Genomic DNA, 12,555 nt, shown 5'->3' with positions numbered 1-12,555 from the left:
GTATGTATATGAGAAGATTTAATATAAGATATGTGTTTTATACTATGCTTCCAGAAGTGCAGTTTTTCTGTGAAGTAAGCTATAGTTGCCCATATAGCAAGTAGAAGCAAATAACAGATTTTCATTTAACACACATTACGTCAGTTAAAAATATGTCAGGTTATTTTTCATGAACATAATTTATTATTGTTATCAGTGTAAAAATAAAATTCTATAACTGTTTTCTGAAAGTTTTTTTCAGATTGCTACTCTGCATCCAAAGATATAATTTTCAAAGACTCCTTAGTATTGCCATAAGTGGAAATTTCACAATTTATTGCACTATTGCTCAATATTCAGATTATTTCTGTTTTTTACTCTTATATATGATGCTGAGACAAACATCTTCAGGAATATAAATATCAACAAGTTTGTATACTTATCCCAATATAACTTCCTAAAATTGAGATTGCAAGTTCAAAATGCATAGATATTTTTATTCTTCATTTATTTTGTCAAACGAGTTTCCTAAAAGAAGTTGGCATCATCATGGTTAAAAGCCCAGACCCTGGAACCAGATAGCCTAGACTTAAATTCTGTTTCACCAGCATTCTAGGTATGGGACCTTAAGCATGTTAATTAACTTCACCTCAGTTTCCTTATCTGTACGATTTATGGATTTGTGAGGATGAAGTGTATTATTATATGAAAAGTACTTACAAAATTTTAGACTGGCACTAGTAATGTATGAGGAAATGAATTTCGTTATATTTTTACCAAACTAGATTTTACTTAAAAACCTATTTCTTTAATTAATGAAAATGACACCTTTTTGATTTACATTTAAAAAAATTATTTTTTCCCATTAAGAGGTTTTCTCAAACATCACTTTGGGAAAAATTGAAAATGGTTAGGTCCTTGATGTTTGTAACACTTGTGAGTTTCACCTAAATAAAGGAAGATCTTTCAGTTTCATAATGAAACCCTTTTCAAGCTTTTGAAGATCAGTTTCTCAGTAGGGAGTATTGAGTGCAAAGAAATTCTTGAAATCTTATTTACAAGTAAGTTGAAAGCAAACCATGTCTTTCTAACCAAGTATTTGGAATAATATCTGTGGGAACTCTAACAAGATTGGACTTTAATTAAAGTCTTTTGTAGAGAAGGAAGAAGTTACAGAGATTTGGAAGAAAAGATTTGGAAACTGAGAAAACAAACAAATGAAACTAGTTTTATTTTGATTTTTGTATCTGCCCTTAATTTCTCCCCTGCATTTGTGCTTCTATTATATTAATGTGTTTTATGAGCTTTTTTTTTTTCCAGACAGAGATTTTAAAATCAAAGATTCCATGCGGAGTGTAGAATCACAGTATTTGGTAGTGGAATTTGACAACTGTTTAGGATAATCTGGGCTAATGGGCTATCACAGGACCTACAGACAGGATAGAGGGAAGAATGTAGAGACTAAAAAAAATAGATCTCCTATGAACATTGGTAAATAAAGAAAAGACATGCTACCATTTTAAAGTGAATGTTTGGAAAGTAAAATAGATAAGCAGGGTAATTGTCATAGAAACTGAAACAAAGACTTTCCCCCCACCCCCCCCACCCCCCAAAAGAAGGAAGGAAAGAAGGAAGAAAAAGAAGAAAGAAAGCCAACAGTTGTCCCTCAAATTATGACTTCCAGATAAAGATGATGTCAAATTGTTATTCTAAATCTTGTGGAAAATTTGTCTGAAATGTTCTGGTCTGTAGCTTAACAAATACAAGGTGTGAGCAGAAAATACGGTGAATGTTTAAATTTAAAAAATTTATTACGGTAAAGGACACATTGCCATTAATCTCCCTCAGAATACTCCCCCTCACTTTGAACACACTTCTCCCATCCTTCTTGTCATTTTCTGAAGCAGTTCTGGAAGTCCTCATTCACGAGTGTCTTTAGTTGCGCTGTCATGGCTGCCTCGATGTCCTGAATTGATTCAAAATGTTTACCTTTCATGGTAATTTTGACTATGGGGAAGAGCAAAAAGTTGCACAGTGCCAGATCCAGTGAATAAGGTGGATGAGGACACACTCTAATGTTTTTATTTGACAGAAATTGGCGTACCAGAACGGAGCCTTTCCGTTGTGATCACAAAATACAGTGAATGCTGCTGCCGAGTGCTATCTACAGACAGGCAGGGATCTTCAACACGGGAGGCAGCACAATGAACCTTAGTAACAGCATGTGACAAGTTTCAACCTGTTTGGTGCAGTTGGTCGGGTGTGAGCTATTGTTGAGAGAAGGTGTATTTTAAAGTGTGCCATAAATCATCATCATGACAACGCTCCATGTCACACATCACTTCTGGTATTCGATAATTTCTGTCAAATAAAAAAAATTACGGTGTGGGAGTAGTCATGAGCAGGGTTCGTGTACTGGATTGTTCTTTCAGAGGGGCCTCAAAGGGAAAAGATTATCTATGTCATCCTTGATCAGAAGGGTGACCAGCAATGTGAAAGCCCCACGGACCATTGATCCTTGCAGTCAAGCTGTGTTAGTCATAGGGATCATTTACATTTCAGGCCAGCTAGACATGGACACTTCAAGTGGACAGCTTGTGCCAGGACAGATAGCAGAGGAAGCTAAACAAGCTCTTACAAACATGGGTGAAATTCTGAAAGCTGCAGGCTGTGACTTCACTAATGTGGTAAGAACAACTGTCTTGCCGGCTGACATAAATGACTTCGGTATTGTCAATGAAATCTACCAACAGCATTTCAAGAGTAATTTTCCTGTGAGAGCTGCTTACCAGGTTGCTGCTTTGCCCAAAGGGGGCTGTGTTGAGATTGAAGCAGTAGTTGTCCAAGGCCCTTTTACAATAGCATCACTCTAAGGGGGCCTGGGGTTATTTAGTCTGGAATATTAATAATGTTTTTAAATGAACATCTTAATTTTCATAATCAATGTTGGAAAGTGTAAGACTCACTAAAATATCTGAAGTATTATGGAAACACCATATAATAAGGGGAATTGAATATAAATTAAAGATTAGATGATGAATCCAGTTACTGATGTTATGAAGTACACTTATGCACACTCATATTACTGGATGTGAGAAAAGAACACCCTTTCATTGCATAGTTACTCTAATAAATAAAAGTAAAGGGAAATAATACGCAGGATAAAGGAGTTACTATTCCTGAAAAATAATAAAAGGTACACCTAATTTAGTTAAATCCTATTAATTTAATGGTGTGAAATATTTAGTTCTCATGTCAGACACATGATTCTGCTTTTACTTGAGTAAAATTAAAGATTTAAGTTTGAATGGTAGAGATAAAGGAGAAAAAAGTGGATTAAAATTTTATATAGTTAATATTTTTCTAATGGAAATAAAATAGATAAGCAGATAAAAAAACAAAAACACATTACAGTGTGTCCTTATCCACCTTATTCATCATTTGGCGCTTCTTGCTCTTCCCCAAAGTCAAAATGATTCAGGACATTGAGGCAGCCATGACAGCACAACTAAAGACACTCACGAAAGGAGGACTTCCAGAACTGCTTCAGAAAGTGGCAAGAATGATGGGATAAGTGTGTTCAAAGTGAGAGGGAGTATTTTCAGGGGGAGTAATGGCAATGTGTCTTTTACTATAATAATTTTTTAAATTTAAACATTCACTGTATTGTTTCATCACACCTCATATATTATCAATCTGGAAAAACTCTTACTGAGGCAGTTTGCAAAAGTTTTATATTGCTAAATATTCATTAAGGCAATTTCACTGAACTTCTGTAGGTGAACTTTTTTGTTATTCGATGGCATAAGTAATGACTTCAGATATCAAAGGAGGGATGTTTCAATTTCCTGAGAGTCAAATGGAAAGTTAACTATGTTTAAATGAGGGAAGAAGTTTCAGCTGCCTAAGCCAAGACGTCTGCAGACTTGGTTCTTTCTTTTTGCTCTTCTGTTACATAAAGAAAGAGCAGGAGTTGCTGGGAGCTGGGTGCCAGTGTCTCTGCAGCCCTAGTAGAAATGCTGAGACTGAGAGAATAAGGAGCTAATGTGGCAGCTTAAAGTTGAGGAGCAAGTTAGGAGTCAGAGCAGGAAGACACATTTGGAGGAAGCATAACTTAAGAGCTACGGCAGAAAGCAGGACAGCGATGAAAGAGATGACAAACATCATCTACCAAAACAGACAGTAGATCACAAGTTCAGGGCAGGTAAGAGACTTGTAGCAATAGATGATTCAGTTGTCACAGGACATCCTGATCCTAAGTCAAGTTTCTGATCCAGCCAGAGGACTCTACATACTTTGTGCTGATTCGAGGAAGAGCTCAAGTGCTGACAGACCTTCCCTCAGAATATAATTTGAGCATTATGAGGTGGCCATTGTAAATAGAGAAAATATTTCCTAAACTTTATGCTGTGGCAGATAATGTACCAGGCACTCTGAAAAGAAAGCATGATAGGAAAACAAACTCTTCTTGAACTTAGAAAGCCGGGGTCTAGTCCTGTATCTGCAACTCAATAGCTGTGTCCCTTAGAGAAGATGAGCTCTCTGAATTGCAGTTGTCCAATTTACAAAATGAGGATATTAATATATTATACCCACATAATATACTGTAAAGTAGTGTAGGCTGAAATGTTTTATATTAACATGCTTTAAATGGTAGTGTAAATGCCCACGCTCTGGATTTTAGTGAACAGAGGCTTAATTTATTTGATATACATTTTTATTCAAGCTGTGTCTAATTGTTTAATCCAATTTAAATGAAGGAAAAATGTATTGTGTGGGGGATGTTGTCAAGTGTAAGGACAAGGTCCAAAGGTTTGGGATCAAAGATTCTAATTCTGTCACTAAATTTAAAGGTGTAGCCTTAAGCAAGTTCTTTAAATTCTGAGATTCAATTTTCTTCATCTGAAAATAAGGATACTTATAAACATTTTATGTACTTTGAAGGATTGTTGGTGGGCTTTTCCAATGATGGGTTTACTAAAGAGTTATTACCATGGTGCTACCCACCCATCCATGGCGGAATAATGTTCTATTTGAATTTTCCCAAACATAGGTAGGTGATCTATTGGCAGAGTATTGAGGGCTTCAGCAGCAGCAAATATTACAATTACATGTTTAGGTATAAATAGTAGTGGTCGACTTAGCTCTCCCTTGGCTGAGAATATGCTCTATTCCTCTCTGAGATTCCTCTGAGATGTCATTCTGCTGCAGGAAAATCCAAGTCCTAAATTGAAGTGTGCTTTTGGATAAGCTCTTAATTTTTACTTTATTAAAATCTAACCCCTATATATTGAATCATGTCTCATAACTTCTCACAGAGTGGAATTTCTGAAAACCATATACTTTCTAGCATCAGCCTAGGATATACCCTGCCCTTGATCTAAATAAATGAAAAATAGAACCAAAGTCAGGAGGAGGGCTCTTGCTTTTGTAGAGTTTAGGGTATCCAATTCCAATTTATTTGCTCATTCATTATTAACTTCCCTCGCTTATTATTTGGTTTCCTGAAGAGATTCCTAGGGTTGTGCTAGCTCATTCCCTGAAGGTTTACATTCTCTCCTTCGGTTGAGTGCACTTCTATTTCTTTAGCAGCATCTCTTTTGTTTCATATGGGCCTCCGATGATATTTCCAACTCTTTTTTGATCTCTTGCATTTTTAAAGGAAAGAAACGCTGCGCTACAGCTAAAGAGACTTTGAAGCAGCAGAGCATATATAATTTATGTTGAGGAGGGGTTGGTGAAATCATCTCTGGGACCAATAGATTTTAATGTGTTTGAAAAGCTTAGATTTTTAGAACACAACTGCATAAATGTTCTTTCAGATTTGTAAGCTTGATCAGTTTGCTTAGATATTTTTAGACAGGAAAATTTTATGAAAGTCTTTTATTTCAAAAACGCCAAAACAAAATAGAAAGCATCTTACTTTGACTTTTTTGTCTCCTTTAGTAGAGATCAGAGAGGCAGATGTAGTGTGGACAGGACTTCTTGTATTTCTTGGCAGGGCCTGTGCCCAATCCCACATCTATACCTTCCTGCATCAGGACTCTCAACAGAAAAAGGTGGTACAGAAACAGCAAACGTGCTTTCTCACATTGCTGGACCTGTGGCTCCAGTAGAAATGACACAGCAGTGCTAGTGAGGATTATTGAGGAATTCTTCTTGAATAGAAGCTAAACTCTGTGTGTGTGTGTGTGTGTGTGTGTGTGTGTGTGTGTGTGTGTGTGTGTGAAGTGGATGGGAAGCTAAGCATTTGCTCTCAGAGGTCATCTGCACTGAAGATATAAGAGGTGAGATGGGGAAGGCACAAACAATTATTGAGCACCTAAGAGTAGGGCACTCTGTTTTCCACGCACAATTTCATTTAATCCTCAACAGAACTCCGGGAGGTGATATTTGCTATTGAGGGAGCTGAAGCCCAGAGTGGCTGAGTAACTTGCTTATAGTCAGCTACTAAATGGCAGCACTGGATTCTGACCCTCAGTCTTGGTCTTTCTGTGACACTACCCAGGGAGTTTCAGGAACTGTGCTTCTCTAACACTGTGATACTTTTCAGGTCCAAAGGTAGGAACTGGATCTCCTTTCAGGCAGAGGAATGGGTCTCCCACTTCTAGATATTTTCAACCACAATATCTCAGTATCCCTTATGATACAGGAGGCACCTCTGGTGTGGTATGTTAGGATCCAAATTGCCACAATTACTACAAACAAACTTGTCATATCATTTTCTTGCTTTTCCTTCTCACTCTGTCCCTTTAGACTTGGAATGTCAGTTTTTTATTTCCCCTTCTATGGCAGAGTAACTCTTACCTCTGCTTCAGATCTTGGTTTAGATGTAAGTTCCTTGGTCACTCCCATCCCCAATCCCTCACTGGTTTGGGTACGTCTTCTATAGGTCTGTTGTCACAGGCTATCTTCACATTCTATTATAATTACTTGCTAAATTTCCCACATCCTCTCCTCTCTCTTTGTAGAGCGAACCAAAAACAGGAAAGAATTATTCCCCCTGGCTTTTGATTTATAAATTTTAACTTAGAAATTATTTAAAAATATTTCAAAGCAATGGTAAAAACAAATATTAATTCCAAAATACTAAAATGGATACCAATACATATTTATCTGATGCTAATGTTTCACTTGAGTAGGGATAATCATTATTATTAATAAACTTACCTAATGCTAACAAAATAATTGTTAAGAACTTAATTCTTTGTGTGTGGGCCCTTGTTCTAACTGTTTCCAGTTATATGGTTCAAAGTTCTGGGCACAGTTGTGATTTTTGCTCTTGCTAAAGACAAACAAATAATAGTTTACATAAAATTTTTCTTTAATGAAGAAATTGGTAAACACTTATGTCTGTGCAACCCAGTCTCACTCATTACCTTAAGTTAATTGCTTTTGCCTCCATATGTTTGTGATGTTATCTTTCTGCCTTCAACTTTAAGCTTGTGATAAGATTCTTGCTACTTCTTGTCTCAGAGAGAGGTAGTTTACCTATTTTTTTGTTTGTTTTTCTCTTATTTAAAAATTTTTTTATTCAAATATAGCTAATTTTATTAGCTATATTTACTGAAATATAGCTAATATAATATGCAATATTATATTAGTTTCAGGTGTACAGCATAGTTATTGAACATTTATATACCTAAAGAAGTAATCATCATAGTAAGTCTAGCAACCATCTGATAACATACCACACTATCATAATATTATTGACTATATTCCCTATGCTGTACATTACATCCCCATGACTTATTTGTTTTATACCTGGGAATTTGAACCTCTTATTCTCCTTCTCCTTTTCCCCCCTTTTTAATTTTTCAGTTACAGCTGACATTCAATATTATTTTATATTAATTTCCGGTATACAGCATAGTGGTTAGACATTTATATGATTAAAGAAGTGATTACCTGACTAGTCTAGTACCCATGTGGCACTACATTGTTATTACCATATTATTTACTATATTCCCTAAGCTTTACTCTACATCCCCATGACTATTTGGTAACTACCAGTTTGTACTTCTTAATCCCTTCCTCCTTTTCACCCATACCCTTAACCCCCCTCCCACCTGGCAACCATAAAAATGTTGTATCAATGAGTTTGTTTCTGTTTGGTTTGGTTTGTTCTTTAGATTTCACATACAAGTGAAATCACATTTGTCATTTTCTGTCTGACAAACTCTACTCAGCAATAAACTCTTCAGGTCCATCCAAGCCACCGCAGATGGCAAGAACCCATTCCCTTCCATGGCTGAGCAATATTCCATTTATATATGTACCACCTGCTCTTTATCTTTTCATCTATTAATGGGTACCCAGGCGGCCTCCATATCTTGGCCATTGTAAACAATGCTATAATAAACATTATATATATATATATATATATATATATATATATATATTTATTTATTTATTTATTTATTTATTTTTACATATCCCCTCGAAGTAGAGTTTTGGTTTTTTTTTTGATAAATACCCAGAAGTGGGATTACTGGGTTCTTCTTTGTCTCTTGTTGTAGTCTTTTTTTAATAATCTATTTTGTCTGGTAAAAGTATGGATACTCAGATTTTTTGTTTGTTTGTTTCCATTTTCATGAAACACTTTTTACCATCCCTTACTTTCAGTATATGTGTGACTTTTGATCTGAAGTGAGTGTCTTGTAGGCAGCATATGTAAGGACATTGTTTTCTTATTATTCAGACACCCTATCTTTTGACTGGAGCATTTAATCTATTTACAGTTAAAGTAATTGTTGATGGATATGTAGTTATTGCTATTTTATTCTTTTTTGTTGTTATTGTCTTAAAGAAGTCTCTCTAATTTGCTTTGTAATACTGGTTTGATGATCATGAACTCCTTGTTTTTTGTTGTCTAGGAAGCTCTTTATCTGTCCTTTGATTCTAAATGTTAGTGTTGCTGGGAAGAGTAATCTTGATTTTAGATCCTTACTTTTCATCAGTTTGAATATTTTATGCCAATCCTTTCTGGACTGCAAAGTTTCTGTTGAGAAATCAGCTGATTGTTTCATTGTGCAAATATTTGTTGCCCTCTCAGCTCTTTTCAGTTAGAGGGTTATAATTCTTTCCACATTGATCACATCAATTCTATCCTTTGAAATGAGTGAAAATAACATGAGCCATTTTGAGCAGATGTTTTAAAAGCTTTCATGGATTCACCCCAACCTCCTTCCCTCTGCCAAGATGCTGCTGTTTCCCAGATAGGGACTCTCTGTCAGCTGAGATCCTGGAATGGGGACTTGGGCAACAAAGCTGCAGCCAACCCTCAAAGAACATAAAATGAGAGTGGGAAATAAACCTTAAATGTTGTACGTCACTGAAATTTATCACAACAGGGAAATGTAGCCTAAGATGATTGGCTCCAGAGCACAGTGTATAGTCCATCCTGGCAGATAGAAAAAGAAACACAGAGCAGGGATGTCATATCCATGTGTATACATCAAGCCCCAAACACCAACTAGTTGCAGACCCCACACCACAGCCTCTCATGTAGTGGTCAGATTCCTCAACTGACAGCCTTATTTTGAGCAGAAAATTAGGAAAGCATTGACCTCTAGGTTTTTATAGAGTTCCCTGCTGTGTCATGCCAAGTCAGACTAGGAGAATGCCATCCATTGGCTATGGCATTCTGAATGAATCTTAAAGCACACCATTCAGTGATAATGTTATAACTGAGAAAATTGAAGACAACGTATCATAAAAGAAAAAGAAAGTCTGATCTGCAGTTCCAAAGATTTTACCAGATAAAATTTAAGCCAATATGTTGACAAAATAAAAAAATGTATTCTGAATGATTGGTGGTGTACCAAGAAAGTTTTGGGACACCAAAATCTTAGAATTTCTGAATTGCATACATTTTATGATGGCAGTGCAATTGAATTTGAAACAAATAACAAAATGATAATTAGAAACTTTACTTATGTTTGAAAATTAAGAAATGTTTACAAAAAAATTTAAATGAAAATGAGAAAACACTTAGAACAGAAGTGAAAGTACTGTTTTTTGTTTTTTAATTGAAGTTTATTGGGGTGACAATTGTTAGTAAAGTTACATAGATTTCACGTGTACAATTCTGTATTACATCATCTATAAATCCCATTGTATGTTCACCATCCAGAGTCAGTTCTCTTTCCATCACCATATATTTGATCCCCTTTACCCTAATCTAGCACCTCCCTCCCCCCTTACCCTCTGGTAACCACTAAACTATTGTCTGTGTCTATGAGTTTTGGTTTCTCATTTGTTTGTCTTGTTCTTTTATTGTTTTTGGTTTATATACCACATATTAGTGAAATCATATGGTTCTCTGCTTTTTCTGTCTGACTCATTTCGCTTAGCATTATAATCTCAAGATCCATCCATGTTGTCACAAATGTTCTTATTTCATCTTTTCTTACCGACAAATAGTATTCCATTGTGTGTATATACCACAACTTTTTTATCCATTCATCTATCGAAGGACATTTTGGTTGTTTCCATGTCTTGGCCACCATAAATAAAGCTGCAATGAACATTGGAGCACACGTGTCTTTATGGATAAATTTTTTCAGATTTTTTGGGTAGATACCCAGGAGAGTGATTGCTGGGTCATATGGTAATTCTATTCGTAATTTTTTGAGGAACCTCCACACTGCCTTCCATAGCGGCTGCACCAGTCTGCATTCCCACCAACAGTGTATGAGGGTTCCTTTTTCTCCACAGCCTCTCCAACACTTGTTACTATTTGTCTTGTTGATGATAGCCATTCTAACTGGGGTGAGGTGATATCTCATTGTGGTTTCTATTCTCTGATGATTAGTGATGTTGAGCATGTTTTCATATGTCTATTTGCCGAAAGTACTGTTTATCAACATTTGTATGCTGTGGTTAAATTGATACTTTGTGGAACATTCATAGCCTTAAATACTTTTATTACAATTATTAGCTTATGAATTTTAGACTCACTAGATAACAGAGATTTAGGCCTAAAACATTTGTAGGTGGGCCTACCACTTTTCATGGATTCTAAGGGAAGCCTTTTTTTTGTTTACTTAAACTTCCGTGCAGAGAAAGGCCTACGTAGTGAAGTTTCCTTGTCTTCCTCTGGACTTTATTTTATCTTATTAATTTTCTATCTTACCTTTTCTCTGAGAGAATAGTTCATCTAAATGCCAATTTTATTTGGTATGTCTCTACCAGGCTGTCTGGGCTTGAAACTCTAGATAATTGAGGGGCATTTATACATATATACTCTTAAGAAAACTGATGGTTTCAGTGTTTATTTACTTCCCTGGACCGATGTTCGTTCTGGCTTTGTACCTGGCTTTATATATTTCTCTTTTATTTCTTGCAATCTCATCCATTTATTTAAAAAGTAATTTTCTTTTTCTGTTTTTTTTTTTTTTTTTTTTTAATTAAAGTTTATTGGGGTGACAATTGTTAGTAAAGTTACATAGGTTTCAAGTGTACAATTCTGTAATACATCATCTATATATCACATTGTGTTTTCACCACCCAGTTATTTTATTTTCAATGTTTTCTTTTGAGCATGTAAATGTGTTATGTAGCAGTAAGGTTTCAATAATTCTTATCTGCCCCATTACCAGAAAAGTCAATTTATGCCACTATTTTAAAATATATACTGTCTTTCAGTTCTAAATATTTTATAACTTCCACTATGATTTCTTTTTTATTGTCTTTCGCAGTATGACTGCATTTTCAACATGTGAAGATTTTTCCCCCTTTTTACCGCATTCCATTTTTATTTCTTTGTGACAACATAATTTGGTTTGTATAAAACAGTCCCTTCAATATTCATAGAAACTTGGTTTAAGGCTAGTATCCTGTCAATTTTTATAAAAATTTATTCACTTAAAATACATATTTTTTAATTGTTAAATATAGAATTATACATATGTAAAGTTTGTACTCAAATTTTTATTTCTGTACTAATTTTGGCCTGTTTAATCTATCAGCTGCATAGAAGATCTATTAATAATTCCCAGGGCTGGCCGGTTTGCTCAGTTGGTTAGAGCGTGGTGCTGGTTGCCAGTTCGATCCCTGCATGGACCACTGTGGGCTGTGCCCTCCTTAAAAAAAAAAAAAAAAAAAAAAAAAAATCCATATATGAATGTGGGTATGTAAATATCTTGTCATTATTCTGCTGTATTTTTATTTTTATACTTGAGGCTTTCTTTTTAGTTCTCCTATTTAGATTTTAAAATTTTTTTTTTAAGGCAGGTACATGATTAACTCACTTGCTTACTTCTGCTATTTCATGTCTTTTTCATTTCTGGTATTCTTTATCTCTTAGAACCTTAGTCATACATTTAAAATAATTTTTGAACATTCTACCCAGTATTTCTAGAGGTTTGAAATGGGAGGGTTTTCAGATTTGATCTTGCCAAGGACCTGAAGTTTACAGATTTCATTTAATCTATGGAGCTGGATGAGATCACATAGAGAATGTAAAATGAAGAGAAGTGAGTGGAAGGCTGATTCACAGGGAACTCAAATATTTGGGAGATGAATGAAAATGAGATAAACCTGAGTATGGCCTCCTTCTATTTTAGAATGTCT

The 12,555-nt window shown here is 35.2% G+C and overlaps 1 pseudogene; it reads left to right on the top strand.

Annotated features, from left to right (window-relative positions):
* Positions 1-2,438: 2,438 nt before the first annotated feature.
* On the top strand, positions 2,439-2,852 carry LOC109433840 (2-iminobutanoate/2-iminopropanoate deaminase; annotated as a pseudogene).
* The last annotated feature ends 9,703 nt before the right edge of the window (positions 2,853-12,555 follow it).

The sequence above is a fragment of the Rhinolophus sinicus genome, linkage group LG09, assembly GCF_036562045.2.
Source record: "Rhinolophus sinicus isolate RSC01 linkage group LG09, ASM3656204v1, whole genome shotgun sequence".
NCBI lineage: Eukaryota > Metazoa > Chordata > Mammalia > Chiroptera > Rhinolophidae > Rhinolophus > Rhinolophus sinicus.
Note: the sequence above shows the minus strand (reverse complement) of the source record. Positions and strands in the feature narration are given on the sequence as shown.